Source organism: Benincasa hispida, chromosome 12 (genome assembly GCF_027475165.1).
Source record: "Benincasa hispida cultivar pf3 chromosome 12, pf3_genome.v1.1, whole genome shotgun sequence".
Lineage (NCBI taxonomy): Eukaryota > Viridiplantae > Streptophyta > Magnoliopsida > Cucurbitales > Cucurbitaceae > Benincasa > Benincasa hispida.
This window is the reverse complement of record NC_143489.1, coordinates 32,183,616-32,202,866: the sequence shown is the minus strand read 5'-3', so window position 1 is coordinate 32,202,866 and position 19,251 is coordinate 32,183,616. Positions and strand designations below refer to the sequence as shown.

The window sequence follows — 19,251 nt, the reverse complement described above, 5'->3', positions numbered from 1 at the left end:
TTTACAAAGATATTACTGATCGCAACTTTTGAAAAATTGGTGCACAACATTGGAATGTGACGAGTCAGAGATTTTAATTAATGTTTTCATGAGGGAGAGTAAATATATTGTTTTTTTAGGAATATGTATTATATGAAACATGTACTCTTTTTCCTTCACTGGGTTTTTCCTAGTAAGATTTTAACGAGGCATATTTCATATATATATATATATATGGGCATCTAAGGGGAAGTATTATGAATATTATAATAGAAAATGAATGTCCATTGCTTAAGTGTCCCAAAGGTCAATGTGTCACCATTCACGAGGTCCATATACCTTCTAGTTATTCATGCTTGATGTTCATATAAGTCCACATCCTACTTGCCACTTTGTCTATAAATAGTGGCATTTGGTGAATCTTAAAATTCCACATATATTGATGAGAATTCAACTTCCACTAATTTTCATATTATCCAATTTTATGATTTTGATTATTTTATGTTTTTAGTTATTTTATTTTATAATTTTAGTTTTTATTTATTTATTATTATTATATAAAAATATTATTATATTATATTTTTCATATCCGTATTCCCATTGTCCTCTTCAATTTCATAACAATCAATTATTTTTAATCTAACTTCTCCTAATTATGATATAACCTAAACTTATAAGTTAAATGGTGGAAATTTTAATTTTATTAGGGGTTATTATGTAATTATAAGTAGTTGTGTAATACAATTTTTTTCTTTTACTTTTTACCCTTATGTATAAATACTGATGTATTATGTTGAATAATAATTATATACGTTCTACCTTTCATTTTCGATCAATATGGTATAGCAGTTTTTGGAGATTTCTCTCCCTTCTGGTTAAAATGAATTCTGAAACTTTAACTCCCATGATTGAATCTTCATCTTCTTCACAACAAAATCCATTATATGTCAAGGTTGCTTTGGAACCTTATGCTTTACATCACATTGATACTTCTAATCTTGTTTTTTTTATGAATTGCTTACCAACGATAACTATGTCACTTGGAGTCAATTAATGTGTTTGACTCTCGATTATGAAGCCTATTGATTTGCATCTTTTGATGTGGATTCACAATAATCATAAGTTATTATTTGGATTCTAAACATTGTTTCTAAGGTCATTTCTTCTACCATTTTGTTTTCCGATTCTAGTTAAGATATATGGAATGATCTCAAGGAACATTTCCAGAAATATAAATGGACCAAGAATTTTTCACTTAAAGGTTGAACTTGCTAATTTGAAATAGGATCAAGATTTTGTTTCTACCTATTTAGTTAAAGTGAAGAGTGTATAGGATGAATATGTGACTTACAAACCAGGTTATTCTTGTGCTTGATGTTCTTATTAGCTTTAGGACTTCAATCAAACCAAGTATTTTGATGATAACAAACTCAAGTTGTTGTATGGATGATTTCTTCTTCTTCTTCTTCTTTTTTTTTTTTTTGTATTTTAATGATAACATACTCAAGTACTTTCTTGTAGAGCTCCAAAAGACGATTCCAAAGCATCTTGAATTGTGCATGCGAATCAGAGTTCAAATGAAAAAGATATGCATAAAAGAAGATCGGTAGTACAATTCAATGTGGTTAATAAGTGGCAATGATGTAGAAAGTGTGGACCAACCGTAAGATGACACATGGTATATTATTGAAGAGAGATGAAAAGAAAAAGGAAATGAAAATAAGAAATGTGGAATAATTTAGAATCAAATGAAATTGCAACATGTGATATCCCACATCTTTGAATTAAAAAATAAAAAGGAAAAAATGAGATTCCCTTCCCAAAATTCATTTTCCAATTTTTTCCTTCTTAAATTTAAGGGTTAGTTGCATAAATGAAATTCAAGCGCAAAATAATAGAATATGCAGTACAAGGATAAAATAATTGCATATATAGAATAAAAAATGGTAAAAGACCAAAAAACTCACGTCCAACCACCATTTTGCGCTCTACTTCCCGTTTTTCTCAAACTGAAAGCTATCACTGATAGCAACATACCATCAGTTGCTATCAATGATGTTGCTATCAGTGAATATCATTGATAGTTGCTATCAGTGGCTATTACTGGAGTTAACAAGTTAGAAAAGTAGCCAGTAGTTAGTTAGAGAGTTAGTCATTTTTCACATTTGTTGTTTGCAAGCAAGTAGGAGGGACGATAACCATTCTCCATCATTGGTAACGAGGCGCTACCGGAGAGAAGCTCCAAAGAGACGTCTCCTTCCACCCATCCATCGAGTTAGTCACAACAAGCATAAAAACAAGCCAAAGGGAACAAGAAATTGAACCCTGTGGCTTGACTTTTTCTTTTATTTTGAATTTTCATTCTCCATTCCACTTGATTGAACTAAGATTATTTGTCTCAAAACTTATATCATTAACTAAATCTAATTTCCGACCATTCTTCACATCTCCATCTATTAATTGTCTAAGTTATTTGTGTTTATGAATCTTCTGGCTTGATGAATGCATAAATTTGATTACTTAAATCCACCAGATCAGTTGATTGAAGTGAAAACACAATTATCACTCAAGAGAGTACTTAATTGTTGAACGCATCAAGCTAGGGCATGAAGTAATTCTAGAGATAAAATTATTCATGTCACTTGTCTGTTCATTTTAACCAACCCATGCACCCTAGAGATAGGATAAGTGTGGCATCTGCATCAAGAGATGTTGCACATGAATTAAAGAGCAGATCTACAATGCATCACGCATACACTTAGATTGTAGCAGACATTTGTACCATTTACTTTTCATTATCATTGTGCTTATATAGGCTTGTTGTTACCACTAGGAAATCAATGCATACCATCTACGCTTAAGTCACTCATCCGCGATATATTTTTCCCTCTCTCCGAACTCCTATTTTCCCCTTGCATGCGTGCTAGTAGTTTAGATAACCAACGCATATCAAACAATTAGAAAACCTCTGCAATAGATTCAAAGACCAAACCTGTCACACCCCACCCCAGGTTACCCTCTTAACCTGAAAGGAGATGTGGCGGCAGTAGTTACCAACCTTTTGCTGGCACTTATTGTCTAACTAACCTATGTAACTTGTTTCGAACCCTGAATACATACATTTTCACACACGTACTGAACAGATTACTTGAAAATTAACACAGTTACATTACAGGGTTTTATAACATTGTTCATACATACACTTATGTACGTTACAGCTTAGTGAGCCCAACATACAACACTAGTCCCTATATGACAGACACACGTGTACTAACAAATACAGAGTCCTCAATCAAGCTTCCTTCAACCTGAGTTTTTGAGTGGCAGAGCAACAACAAAGATGTCTTCTGGGAAGTGACCGTTACCTGAAGGGGGAAAACATTTTGAAAACAAAAACTAGAAGCCCAGTGAGTGACTAACTTTTAAAACATAAGCATCATACATAAAACTGATAGTAAAACTGAAAGCTTTAACTGGAAACATAAACTTAGGCAACCATCATTCACATAATCATTAACATAAAAAATCACATTTATGCTTTGCTAAACTATGTCTTAGTTGTGACCCTCTTGCTCACTCTTTACCATACTTATACTTAGGGTCTTATTTGAGAGCGAACCCATTTGTCCAACTCTCCACCTTACTTACTGCATGCTACTCTGAGTTGAGGTGTGTCACCTCTGTCCACTACCTTCCACCTAGCTTTCCTCATACTAACATAGGTTAAGGTGTGTCTCATTTGTCCATCACCTTACCTCGTAGTATTAGCTATCCTACGTGCACGTAGATTGGATCCAATCATCAGAACTCATATCTAGGACTTAGTTCCAGTACCTTTACATCTAGTCCTTCAGTACTGTACTATTCAAATCTAAGACTGAGCTTCAGTACCTTCTCATTTAGTCCTTCAGTACTGAGCTATTCATGTTGAACTCGTATCTAGGATTGAACTCCAGTACCTTCTCATTTAGTCCTTCAGTATTGAGCTATTCATACTAAGCTCATATCTAAGACTAAGCTCTAATACCTTCTCATTTAGTCCTTCAGTACTGAGGTATTGATATGTTCTAATGCACACTCTCATCTCTTTATGACTTAGTTTCCCTAAAATTTTCAGTACTAACACATACGATCATTGAAGTGCATAACATAAGCATAACATTAAAGAGAGATGTGTTACTTGGAAACTATTTGAGAATAGCTGTCATAAATAGCTTTCAGTAAACATGGATTGCTAAAACATTCATAAAGCATTTGCAATTTATTTAAGCATTTAAAGTCATTCACTGCCTTTGGCAATCCTCTTAAAGTACTTCTCCTTTTGATGTCAAACCTGTAGACATCACAACGTGTTCTATCTATTAGCACTGGCCCCCCTTTTGGGACTAACATTCCATAACTAGCTTACTTTGTTTTAGTGTGCAACCTTACCTTTCAATGCTAAACTCACTGTGCGTTGAACACTTAGCCAAATTCTTAGGCCTCAACTTAGATAGGCAGTAACAACTTCACCATCGCCTATCACCATGCGTCCATCGCATGTGTCCATGTCTTGCCATAGGCGTTCAAGCCTCTTATGCATTCAAGCTTCCAGCCCACGCTTACAGCCCATCGCATAGCTAGCCTTTTTGCCAATCATATTGCTCATGTGCCCATCTTGTGGCACATCAACGTATACCTTATGCGTTTGTCCAGTCACGTGCCACATGCTTCAGTGCCCCTTGCGCCCAACACTTTGAGTGCCTGCCTGCATAGCCTCGCTCACTCGGCCACATAGTCCAACGCCCACACAACACTCTCTTGTGCTTACGGCCTCAGCATACGTTGCATGGTCCAACGCATCTCAGCACGTCCTTGCGCCAACTCATCCCCTGCACACAACTTAGCCTTCAACACGTGTGTTCAGCATAATCGTCCAACTCTTCAAGCTGCTTGCTTGTTCAACCCAAGCAGTTGCTTGCTTGTTCAAGATTCCAGATTCAACTTACAAATTTGAATAACTAATTTTTCAGGCCTTTTCTTAAGAATTTTCCTTCTACAAACTTGCTAATGTCTTAGCAAGCTTACACTAAAATTTCAACCCAAAACTCCTTATGGTTTGGCCAGAATCCTCAAATCATCAAGACTGGCTTGAGCTTATTCGAGGGCTCGACCTTCAGCCAGATTCTTTAATCTTCAGCCCGATTCCTCTAGAATTTCCTTCCGGCAATTCAACCTCAGCAACTAGACACACTCATGGTTTGAATGGCTCTATAATCACTCAATTTTCATGAATGAATTGCTCAAACCTTCTTTTTGAAGTCAAGCTTCCCTTTTATACTTGCAGCTGTATGCTTTTCTTAAACCTTAAGCTGCATCCTCATCATTAAAGAGATAACAACAAACCTGAGCATGACAGCTGGCTTAGTTAATCGTTCATAAGCTGATCCTTTCCCCTTGGTCATCAATGCAAGGGTTAACTCTTAAGCCAACGCTTGCAATTGCTTAGCCGCATACCTTATTTAAACAATGCATCACCCAACTTTGGCCAATGCATAGCTCACCTTGAGGCTACGCGTCCCTTCTATGGTCACATACCTTAGACCAACACATGTCTAGTCCATGCATAGCTTAGTCTTAACATATCACCAACCAAACGTTAAGCCTTCCTCAATGCACAACCACTAAGCATTGTATGCCTTATGTACCTTGCGTCAAGACTGTCAACGCTTTCCAAGCAATCGCACAGCCTTCCAGCGCAATCATATGCCTCATCGTATACTTCTTCACTCCATTGCATAGCTCTAGTGTGCATCGAGTATTCGGCGCCTTGCACTCATCGCCGCATACTTGTCAGTACGCACGCCCAACCTTGCGTTCATCATGCACCCCAGCGTACATCATCTAGCACTTATCGTGTAGCCCGCATGCATTTTGTGATCACCCTCGCGCCCCAAGCCTAGTGCCTTGCTCGCGTCTGGCCTATACTTGTTGCATAATGGCCCTTTCTCGCTGCACGATCATGTAAGCCTTAGTACATTCGCTTACACTTGTGTGCTAGGCTTAACGCCTATCCTTGTGCCAATGCCCAACATACCTTGCTCGTATTCTCACTAACCTCGCAAGCCCTCTAGTTGCCGCATGCCTTGTCAACGCATAGGGTTGCAAGCGCTCAACAAGCCCACCTTGGCATGTACAACTCCAACGCCTAGCTTCCTCCATCTCAGCCACACTTGGCCTCCACAATAGCTCATCTAACCATTAAAAGCAAGACTAGTGCATGAGAGCTTGTCTTCAACGCCCAGCACAAGGCGTATAGGCTACACTACTAACACTTGGCCATTTTATGGCTTGCCTAACCTCTAAGGCAAAAGCAATGCCTATTCTTCCAAACCAATGCCACCAATGCCTTGGCCTATACTTAGCCAAATTTTCCTTTTGCTAAGCTATCTAAAACTCACCTGAGACTAGGTTTTTCCATTACTTAGAATTTTCTTCCTTCATCTTCCTACTTTCTTTACTTCCTTTCACAACTTTACTTTAACATATCCTTAGTCTTTACTTAGCATGCATATTACTCACTTATGTAGGAAAAATGGAGTACGGGATTTACAAAACCAACGTTAGAGTACTCATAGATTTATTACCGTCCAACGCATAGCATCATTTTCATACCAAGAGATAGATTAAACATCTTTGCCATCATCCTTTATCCTTAGCATCATAAACACAAATGAAACACACAACGTAACAAGCAACAGGTACAAACAAATTATCAAACTCAGAACTACCAGAAACAACCACATTTTCTCTCAAAACAGTATCAAAAGTGTGTATAGTAGAGTTAGCAATACTAGACCCAGATGCACGATTTTCATCAATAATTTCTACTCTCAGAAACCCTAACTTCTACTCGACCAATGACAATCGGTTCAATAATCTTATTAGGGTTTCTAGGTATGGTTATAAAATCATGCATGTAATCAAAAGAATCACTTGAAGCAGGTTTTTTAAGATTTGGACAGATTACTATCTCGGGTCCAATAAGATTAGAAGATGTCAAGTAAGAGGAAATTATCTTTTCTTTTCCTTTAGTTTCGTCAAACAATTTTGCCCTCTAGCATCTCCACTACACCAAGGGAGGAAGAAATCCGATTTTATTCTCATGAGCAGGGAGTCTAAGCATACAAACTCCATACTTGTTGATTGAAAAGAGAGGAACATCCTTAGGCACATGAAACTTTCGTTTGGTCTCTTTGTATCTCACCATTTTTCTGTCAAAAGTGTGAGTTCCTTGACGAGTATTCACCATTAGAAGAGGCTTAGTATGATAAGTAACCACATATATTTTGTAAAAAAAATGGTTGAGAGAAGTATAAACCCATGATACAATGGGGAGACCTACCACAATTAGAATGCCAACAATTCAAGTTCAAGAAGTAATTTGGAAATAAGACACAATGAGAATCCCTTAAACTTCCAATAATCGCAATTAAGGCGGTTAAGTGTATCAATAACTTCATAGGCTTGCAAGCTTGATGGGCCGAGATCCTCAGTTGAATGGCCCGCAAGTTTAATTCTTATGCCTTCAAGACACAAAGACCCAAGGTTGTCCTCAGGACCTCAAAATAATCAGCATCTAATGCCTTGGTAAAAATGTCTGCCAATTGATTTTTAGTGTTGACATGCTCTAACTTGATCTGCTTAATTTCCACAAGGTCATGAACGGAGTGGTGTCTAATGTCAATATGTTTAGTATGACTGTGTTGAACTAGATTTTTGGCTATATTGATTGCACCTATGTTGTCACAGTTAAGAGTTATGACATCTTGTAGGACATCATACTTGCGTAACATCTGCTTCATCCAAATCAATAGAGCACGACTCTTGCCTGCTGCAATGTATTCAACTTCAGTCGTCGACAGGGAAACACAATTTTGTTTCTTACTGAACTAAGAAATCAAATTGTTGCCCAAGAAGAAACATCCTCCAGAGGTACTTTTTCTATCCTCTGTGTTGCCCACCCAAATAGCATCACAATAGCCAACTAGTGAGCTACTTATGTCAAACGTATATAGTAAACCATATTCACTTGTGCTATATATATACTTGATTATCCTTTTTGCACTAAGAAAATGACTGTTTTTACGATAAGTTTGAAATCTAGCACACACACCAATATCAAAAGCCTTGTCAGCCTGCTGGCTATTAAGCAGAGCAAGCTCCTAATAATGCTTCTATACAGGCTTTCATTGACTTGAGCTCCCCCTGAGTCTTTTGATATTTTCGCATTAGTTGGAGTTGGAGTTCTTTTGACACTAGCACTTTCCAAGCCGAATTTCTTTACTAAGCTCTTGGCATATTTTCTTTGAGAGATAAAGATTCCCTCATTCACTTGCTTCATTGGAAATCGTAAAAGGTAGGATAACTCTCCTACCATGCTCATCTCAAATTCTTCTTGCATTTTTCTCACAAAGAGCTCGACCATCTTCTGTGACATCCCTTCGAAAACAATGTCGTCAACATAAATTTGAACAATAACAAAATTCTCATGAGATTTTTCACAAAGAGAGTTTTATCATTCACAAAATTCTTGGTTAACCACTCATACTAGGCTCTGGGTGCCTATCTAAGGCCTTAAAGAGCCTTGTTGAGTTTATATACATGGTCAGGGTGTGAAGGATCCATAAATCCTTTAGGTTGAGTAACATATACTTACTTCTTTAAATATTCATTCAGGAATGCACTCTTTACATCCATTTGATAAAGTTTTGATTCTAGGAGGCAAGAAATACCAAACAAGAGACTGATAGCTTAAAGTCTTACAACAGGAGCGAAGATTTCATCAAAATCCATGCCTTCCATTTGAGTATACCCCTGAGCCACTAATCTGGCTTTATTTCTTGTGACATTCTCATTTTCATATGTGTTATTCTTGAAAATCCACTTTGTCCCAATTATATTCACAGATTCTGGTTTGGGAACTAGAGTCCAGACATTGTTTCTCACAAACTACCCAAGCTCTTCTTGCATTGCATTGATCCAACATTCATCTTCAAGAGCTTTTTTGACACTTTTTGGTTTAACTAGGGAAGTAAAGCAAATATTACTGATCATCTCAAGATAGTCAACTTTATCTTTCCTTTTAGTTGTCACCCATTCTTCAAAATCACAAATTATGTTGCTAGAGGGATGATTTTTACAAACCCTGCTAGAAGGTTGCCTATTGCTACGCTCTATCTACTAAGAAACATTCAGGTTGTCTTCCATGGAATTTCAGTACTCATGTCTGATGGCTTATCAGACGAGATGTTAGGGACATTAGCAATGACAAGAGGAATAGTGCACAAGTTTTCTTCCTCTACAGAAGTAGATCGGAAAGAACCAACATCATCATCAGTTACAACAATAATGGACTCCATTACAGTGCGAGGTCATTTATTATAGACACAGTATGGCTGCCTATTTATGGAATATCCAAGAAAAATCCCTTCATTTGACTTGGAATGCCATTTCCGTCTAGCCTCTCTGTCAACAAGAATGTAGCAAGTACTTCCAAAAAAATGGAAGTATTTCCCAATCAGTTTCTTCCCTCGAAATATTTCATAAATTATACTCAAGGTTCCTGGTCGTAAAACAACTCTGTTATGTATGTGGCATGTTGTTTTCAGGGCTTCTACCCAAAATTGGAAAGGTATATGTTTGACATGTAACATCGTATGAGTCATCTTCTAAAGACTTCAATTCTTCCATTCCACAAATTCGTTCTACTGAAAAGGGATGGGGGTTGAGAATTCATGGTGAATTGCAGTTAACTGGTAGAACTCAAGAAATTGAGAGTTTTCAAACTCCCTACCATGATCACTTCAAATTTATATTACATTCAAATTTTTTTCGCGTTGTAATTGAAAATAGATAGCTTGAAAAGCAGAAAATGTATCTGATTTATCACGTAGAAAACGAAACCAAGTATATCTGGAGAAGTCATCAACAAGAACTAAAACATATCATTTGCCTTCCAAACTTTCTAATTGCATTGGATCCATAAGATCCATATGAAGAATTTCCAGAACGCAAGATGAACCAGAGTGTCATGTCTTCTGTTGAGGAGTATGACTTTGTTTCCTAATTGAAAATTGCCACATATAGTTCCAATGGAAGCTGGTAAAGAGAGGAGTCCAGATATAACATTTTTGCTAAGAGCCTTCTAAATAGATTTCATGCTTTCATGTCCAACCCGTTTGTGTCATAGGCTAGCTTCATCTTATCTAGAGCAATGATAAACCATGAAGAATTGTCAGAAACCCACAGATAACAGTTATCAGAAGAACGTGTACCTATCATGACAAGAGCTTTGACATCGTCTGTAACAGTCTTTGGTAAAACTCTTATTCAGCCCTTGGTCACACAATTGACTGATGCTAATGAGATTGGTCGTAAACCCTTCAACTAGCATTCAACCATTCAATTGTGGAAGAACCAGGTAATTTAGTTTTCTTTTTTCAATGATCTTACCACAGGTTTCATCACCGAAAGTGACCTTTCCCGAGTTGACAAAATTGATATCAGAAAAATAGCTCTTTTCACCAGTCAAATGATGAAAGTTTCCACTATCAAAACAACAATCTCCTTTGGCAGAAGATCTGTCACAACAATACTGCATATGTTATAAACATTCTTCTCTCTTTACACTTCTTTTATTTTTATTTATCTTTGCCAGTAATTTTGAGAGAAGTGGGGAACCCTTATGGGATAAATAGGTTTGTGAAGAACTTTCAACAACTAATAGCAAAAAGAACATTTATGTCCCACTTTGCCACAATAGTGACAAATTCATCTTTGACTGAACGTTCGGTTGCCTTTTGCAATAGAATTACCAGTAAAACATAGGACTCTGGTTCTTGAGCTCTAACAAACTCAATCTTTTTCTTCTCTTTAAATTGATTATTATGCTTACTTCCTTCTTTTAAAAAAACGAAGCCTAGAATTGTCACTTATTGATATTCCTTTTGTCAAAATCTTTTCTAGAGACTCAATACCAGTGTTCAACATTCTGACATTTTTGCACAATGACTCATTCTCAACTTTAACTTGAGAAAGTTCACGCTTCAAATCTGTAATAGTAGACATAAGTCTGTGATTGTCAAGTATCAAAGTTTCAGTTCTTTCTTTTTGCACATCAAGGGCTTTCTAATCTTCTTGTCATTTTAGAAACAAGGTATGATAAGAAGGAACTACAAACCCATAACTTGTAGTACCATGAGTCTTTTCTGCATACACGTCATACAAAGGAATCTTGCATAAAGAGGTGTCCAAAAAAATGTTACTAAGAAATGCCTTGACATCTTCCTCTGAGTCACTACTATCTTCGGATTTAGCATAAGACAGAGTTAAAACATAACCTTTACTTTGTTTCTTCAGAAAATTAAGACATTCAGCCTAAATGTGTCCAAAACTGCCACACTCTCTGCATTTGATATACTTTTCTTGTTTAGGCATGAAAGTACCCGACTTGTAAGTTTTCTTCTTGCTATTCTGAGGTCTGAATTGTTTGAAGGGAGACAAACCACCAGACTTGTAGTTGTTATAGGTGGCAGACTCCTTACAAAACCCTTTTAAGAACACGGTTAAAATATTTTGAAATTAACAATATAGATTCAATAAGGGTATCATCTGACTCTCTATCGGGATCAACAAGGCCCTCTTTAACTGAGGATTGAATAACAATACCTCTACTCTTCTTCTCGATCTTTCCATCTAGGGACATCTCAAACGTAAGCAATGAGTCAAATAGTTCATCTAATCTCAACTTCGTTATGTCTTGAACTTCCTCAATGGTAGTAACTTTCATATCAAATCTCTTAGATGAAACCTAAGCACCTTTCAGACGAGTTTTTCTTCATAATTTTTTTTCCAAGAGCAAATGACTCATTTGCAATATCTAACAACCGAACATTGAACTCAGCAGTGGATTCTTCATCATGCATTCTAAGGCTCTAAAACTCCAATGTCAACAACTGCAGCCTTGACATCTTGACTTTAGAAGTTCTTTCATGAGCAACTAATAAGATGTCTCATGCCTCCTTAATAGAGACACAAGTATTAATTAGCCTGAATATGTTGTAGACTACACTATTAAATATAGCGTTCAAGGCACGAGAATTCCCTAACGAAGCTTTATCTCTTCAGCAGACCACTGGGACTCTGGCTTCAAGATTTCTTTTCCATCGTCGGTCTTGATGGTGGGATGAGACGACCTAATTACAACAGCTTTACAAGATTTGCTGTCAATTGACTTAAAAAAGGCTATCATTTGAGCTTTCCAATATGAAAAGTTTGTTCCATCTAGAACCAGAGGACGAGTGGTAGAGCCACATTCTTTGATCCCATCCATGATCGAAACACATGAGGTAAAGGTGACTTGCTCTGATACTAATTAAAAAAGCAATAGAATGACTTGTCACTCGATATACAGATGTTAAATAAAGAGCACTGACAACTATTGAAACAAAAAAAAATGGCAATAGCTAGTAAACAAGTATAGACACACAAAAGTTGGTAATCCAGTTCTGTGATAAACCACCTACACCTTGAGGCAGTGTCTCAAGAAAGATAATCCACTAATATTAAATAGTTAAGCAGTTTACAATGCAGTGCTTATCGATAATATAGGATCACTACAGTGACTCAAGCAGAGATCAACTCACAAACCACCTAGGCTTTCCCTAGATGGGAGACTCTCTCTCAAGTGTACTTAGGCTCCCCTAAGTTTGATATTATTAGTGTTATACACTTCGGCTTTCAATCATGTGCGAGACTCCTCTCATTAAGATATCTTTCCCTTAGTCAGCAAACTCCCTTCACTAATGAATCTTAGGATCCCCCTAAAATAGAGAATTCCTTACTCGAAACTGTTGAGATTTTCCAGATTAGAAAATAGAAATATTCCACAAATAAATTCCAGATTAGGAAATAATTTTTTTTTTGCAGGAGAATGACTTGTCTGAGGCAGATGTTAAGACAACATTTGTGTCAACAGTGAAAACCACCAAAAACTACCTTAGGAAAAATATAAAAACAATCAACAAATCTCCAACAATATGCATGTGTTTACGATTGTTCACATAAGAAAATACAAACTTTATATCATTGAATCATTAGACAAAAGCCTATAAGGGTTATTATGAAATAAACTGTAGATTTAATCATTTTCATATACTTAATATCCACTAGATATAAATTCAAGGTACTTTTGTCTCTATATTCAAAAGGAAAAACAATGTTAGTCACATTATGGCATCCTCATGGATAATTTCTCACTACACTAAGAGTTGAAAATTTCTCTTTGCACATCGTTAAACTTAAAAGTAAATAAAAAAAATAATAAACATAACAGTTACAAGAATGATTGGATTATTAAGTCATTGGCAAAGTGGAGGTTTTACCAATGGTATTGAGTTACCATCGAAAAAAGATAGGTTTTGTTGGTTTGTTTTCTAGTGTCGACATTGGATATTCCTCTATGATTTTTGTTCCATTAGAAAAAAGATCAAAGATAGGAAAGGGGGATCAAAGCTCTCTAAGTTTGAGGTTGATAGTAACTATGAAAGTTGTTGGCCAGATAATTAGCCTTACATCTCATGCATACACGTAACAAACATCTAAGTGGAATTCAAAGCATCTTAAATAAATAAAATGAATAACTTATCAAACAAACATCTCATGCATTCTTGTAGACAAAGCGAATAAACATCTAGTCACACCAAGTTCTTAGTTTTCCTTGCTCCTTGTTTCTATTCTTTCTACTGTTTTAAAATAAACATATAAATAAGTTAACGTGTTAAAGGAGCTTGGGAATACCTTATCATTTAAACATTTTCTCAATGTGTATACATATATATATTCTTTTTTTTCTCACAACATTCTTGATATTTAAAAAAAATAATTAAATACATTGATATACATTTTTTAAAATTGATTATGATCTAAAGTTTGTTTTTGTTATGCTTCATTTAAAAGTCATTTTACAAATATTGAAATACCCTAGAGTGAGTCTAAAGTGTTTCTTAGTCAATTATTTTCTAGATAATCGATATTAACATGTTTCTTTTAATTCAAGTATGTGGTTAATATTCTTGGAGGTAAATAATTGTGAATAAAATGAGAACAAATCCATATTAAGACAAACAAGAAAAAGAAAAAAAAGACAAAATAATCACTAGAACCTTTCTATTCTTTTCATAACGTGGTTTTCCTTTAGATAGGCCCCTACCAACTAAATTAATTTTATATTTTTTTTAACTAGGAAAATTGGATTAATATTTGTACTTCCTAAAACTAATTAGCCAAATATTGTAGTTTCAAAACTATTTAGAGAAATATTGTAGTTTTTCGATTTGACTTGTATACCTTTTATTATAAAAAAATTTGTATGCCGAGATTTCAATACTCGACAAAGGTTGGGATTTTTTTTTTAAAAAAAAATGTACATCGAGTGTTGAAGTCTCGACCACCCTTTTTTTAAAAAAAAAATCACACTGTTATTCCTTTTTTCTTTCCAACACTGTATTCTTTTACCTTATTTAAGGTACTCCAAACAATTATATTTCTTAATAAGTTTTGACCACTTTTGAAAATAATAAAATATAAATTAAAATATTCATATTAATACAACAATTTGATGTATCTCAATCATTTAAAAATAATATTAATAAATCAATGTGTCCCACAAGGCGGACGTCGTCGATTTCGAACTGGTTGTCGTCGTCGACTTTGAACTTGATGTTGCTCTGGTTCCTCTTGATGTTGCTCTGGTACCTCTGCAAGCACTTCATAGTATAAATATTCATTATGCTCTCCACGGCTGCACCCATGTCCATGCAAGTATGAAGACAATGAACTGACCTCTGAATCATAATATCCTGAACTAAATGTTGGCATCATCATCATCGGGCTAATATAACCAGTCTGACTTTGCTTCTACGTCATAGGAGGCAATTCTTATACATTGTGGACAACCTCATCAAACTCATATTCTTCTACTTGAGCAGTAGGTCCCTTACGTCTAGGAACTGGTGGAGAAGCAATAGGTATATCGTACATATAATGTATCTTCTCCATATAGCTCTTGTTATTACTACATATAGCAAGAACCTAGTATGAATCATTTAAAACATCATGAAGGCTACTATTGTTCAATTCTGTGAATTATAAAAAGATTAGATAATATTTAAAATAAGTTTAAATTAAAAATAATTAAACAACATTTATTTATGTACCAGATGACCCAAAGTTGCTCATGGACGAGTAACGTAGCGTCTTGTAATATTATTGTACCAATTGATGTAATTTTGATTGGCATCCCTATCAAATTGCTCAATAGAAACTCCCATTGGAATAAACTTTGTACGATAGTGCCACCGCACTACCAAATGTGCAACTTTTTCAGACTAATCTCCAGTTCTTAGGTCGATGTCATGCAGGGAGTTCAATATTACAAGGCGATGAGGCATCCTGCTGGAAATCAGATTGTCTCATTACCTTGTCAGAAAGACGCCACTCACCAATGTGAGAACATATGAGAGGACTTATTGTCCACCATATGTTTTGACCATTGTACAGAAATTGGGCAAAGTGTCCATGACAACTTTGTAAGACTCCTAAATAATCTGAAACATAGAATCTCATATTAAAAAATATTAAAGACAAATACATTAAAAATTTGTATAAAAAATTGAATTTGGTCTATGTAATCAGGTTGAAGCAAATCAAACATGTATCTATATTGACTAACTACATGTGTAATTGTCCTAGTCACACAAAATTTGTCTCTCCACCTATATTATTAAATTAATATTTTAGATTTTAAATTAACTAGATTAGTCATATAAAAATATTTGTTAAACTAAATTGAATTAAAATAACATATTGAGAACTGTAGGCTCGTCCAACTAATTGAGCGTCATTTACATGTCGAAGCTGTGGAACCATTGTTGAAAATCGTTCAAGCCCATAATTGCAAAAGTATAGAGGCCCAACGATTTAATAAACTTCAGATCTTGTTGCTTTGCATAGTTGTCTATACAGCCATGTCAAACATGCTCCACCCCAAGAATACTGTCTTGTATCAGAGGTTAGCTAACAATGGCAGGAACATCAAGTGAACGAAATGATTTAATTTATTGGAAAACATACTTCCACCCATCATATGTAGTATATATGCTAACGTATATCTCAGGACAACTTCCTTTTCTGCATCATCAGCAAGCTCACGAAATTATGTCCCTAACCATGTCAAACTTAACTTCAATCCTTTAATTTTATCAACAGGTGGGCTCACACCGACTAATAGTTGACAAATATTCAGCTAGTCATCATGCATTACTCTGGAAACTGGCTCGCCGTCAACAGGTAACCTGAACAACACTTCTATATCTTGTAGAGTGATAACCCATTCTCTAGTGGGCACATGAAATATATGCATCTCAGTGCACTCACTAGTGGGCACATGAAATATATGCATCTCAGTGCACTCTCTAGTGGGCACATGAAATATATGCATCTCAAGCCTCCATCTCTTGATCAGTGCTGTGATGAGATGCCAATCTAGTTGAATGAATCCCAATCTGGAAACTCCATAAAATCCAGACGTACGAAGTAATGGTAGTATTCTAGGGTGGAGTGAGATAGTGCAATGAACAACTGTCTCTCGACGTCTACAAGATATCTCGCCAGTGGTACGATCTTCCTCTACAACTAATAATCGATGAATTGATTGATCGTACAGAACATCGGGATCAATCAGTTCTGAATTTAAAGCCATGATCTAAAAGAAAAAAAATTATTTATTTCTCGAGTAAAACAAAAAAATAATGTACAACTTAATAAATTATAATTAAAAATTATCTACATCATAAAAATATTATTTACATAATAAAAATAGTATTTACAAGATAAAAATATTAATAATAAAAATCCTTAACCTTCTGGTGTTTGTCTTTGTAACGAATGACACTTCTTTCGATTATGACCTAACTGATTACAAAACCCACATCATAGTTGAGCGTTTGATTCTGTCCAATCCATCTCGTTATGGTATCATGAACTCCTTGGTCTACCAGGTTTCCTCAACAACGATGAGTCAGCATGTAAGACAGACATTTACGGTGTGTGATCCAGTAATCTTCATGCGGTACATGTTTAAATTGAGGAGAGTAGCATGCAACGTACGTGGACAATTTATAGTAGTCTTCAATAAAATATTCAATGTTCATGTTAAAATGTGAGCAAACCGCCATAAAATGTGAGCATGGAATGGCAAATGCTAATTGCCACTTGTTACATAAACAGTATCCTCAGTATTCGAACATTTCCTCCTTTAGCATTGAGGCTATGACGTCTAGTCTTCACATGAAACACTCCTTCATATCGATCGTTTGACTATACTTCATGTTTACTAGATCTTGCTGCCCATTTATTAATTTTTTCATGCGCGTACCTAAATGTTTACTCACTTAGTATTACAAATATATTTGAAACAAATTGTTGGTTACTAAAAGAAATATTACCGGGTCTATTAATCTTGATACTTCAAAGAAGCTCTTATTTCTTCTCTTCTTTTTTCAAAATAATTTACGCACTTGAAGAATGTTATTTGAACAAAAGCATTTATCGGAAACATTCGAGCTCCTTTGAGGACTCCATTTATGCACTCTGATAGATTTGTCATCATCCACTCATACCTGAATCCTCCATGGTGTGCTTGAATTCATTGCTCAATACCAATGTTGTCAAAAAAATCCAGATAGCTCCGATTTAATCCTTTGATGTCCTCAATAGCTTTATTAAACTTTCGAATCTGGAACTGACATCCGACACGATAAATATAATACTTCAATATGTTGAATTTGTATTTTTTTTTTTGTTAAAGTTGCTAACAATATATCGTAAGCAGATCGATGGTGACATTTTGATCCCGTCCAACCATTTGTTGGATCGTTCGTTGTTGAGATAATGACATCATGTCGTTCCAAAATTAAACACACCTATTTGTGTGTAACAATTTCTCTCAAATGTTTCAAGAACCATCCCCATGAGTCTGCAGACTTCTCATCTACAACGACGAATACAAGAGGAAGAAGATGTATGTTTGAATCAATTGATGTAACAATCAATAACTTTCCTCGATATTTTCCATACAAGTGGGTACCGTCTATTTGAATCATTGGCTGACATCTATTAAAAACTTCTATACAAGGACCAAATGCCCAAAATATAGAAGTAAGGATGACATGTCTTTTAGTTGGAGTTTTCTTCACTCTCCACTCCACACATATTTCGGGATTGGTCTGTTTAACCATATACAGCCACCTGGGCAACAATTTATTTGACTCGTCCTAGTTATCGAACACTTTAGCCAGCACCTTTCTTTTGCTCACCCATACCCTATGGTAAGGAAAATGATATCCAAATTTTATTTTTATGTCAGACTGTAGTTGTGCCAATCTGATGGACGATTTTTCTCTTACAGCATCAGAAAACTCTATTGCAATCATCAATGAATCTAACTGCACATGACTTTGACTAAGTTTTGAGTAAAAACATATATGTTGGTCAACATAGTTAGTGATTTCAAATAAGCCATGCGACTTTTTCTTTGTTGCATGAAGTCTCCATTTGCAACATTTTTCCTACTTCTTACATCGCATTGCCCAAATTGTCGGTGTCGATTTCACAACCGTAGATGGTGCATGATACTTAATAGAAAAATATTTGGCCACATATTGTAGCATTTATTTGTCTTGACAAATCATCTTCTTATACAATTGGGTATTGTCAACACCCACAGGGGCTACAATTGGGTTTGTTCTCGAATGCTATCTATTACATTCATATCCAAATCATTGAATGTATCTGAAGATAACTTATGTTCACGACCATCAAAATCGAACTCCTCAAATTCATTGTCTGTTTATGTTCTAAAATCCCTATATTGATTAATTAGCCACCATATCTTCATAATCACAAGGTGGTGCAACTGATTAAGGATCAAGATCTTCAAACAGACTAACGGGTTGTGCATTCAAGCTTATATCCAACCCTACCTTACTCACATTAACATATAAATGCACTAAATTCGAGAGTGGCATCGTGATTGAGAACATCAAGTTCATTGCTTATTCATTAGGAATAGAGAATGACATAAACTTTACTGATCCTAATGATATTAGATTATGATGTCTATATACTACTTCTAACTGATTTGCTCTCATATCTACACCAAATGACATCCCT

At 35.5% G+C, this 19,251-nt stretch overlaps 1 pseudogene; it reads right to left on the bottom strand.

Annotated features, from left to right (window-relative positions):
• Positions 1 to 14,673: 14,673 nt before the first annotated feature.
• LOC150031941 (uncharacterized) lies at positions 14,674 to 15,350 on the bottom strand (annotated as a pseudogene).
• Positions 15,351 to 19,251: the final 3,901 nt, after the last annotated feature.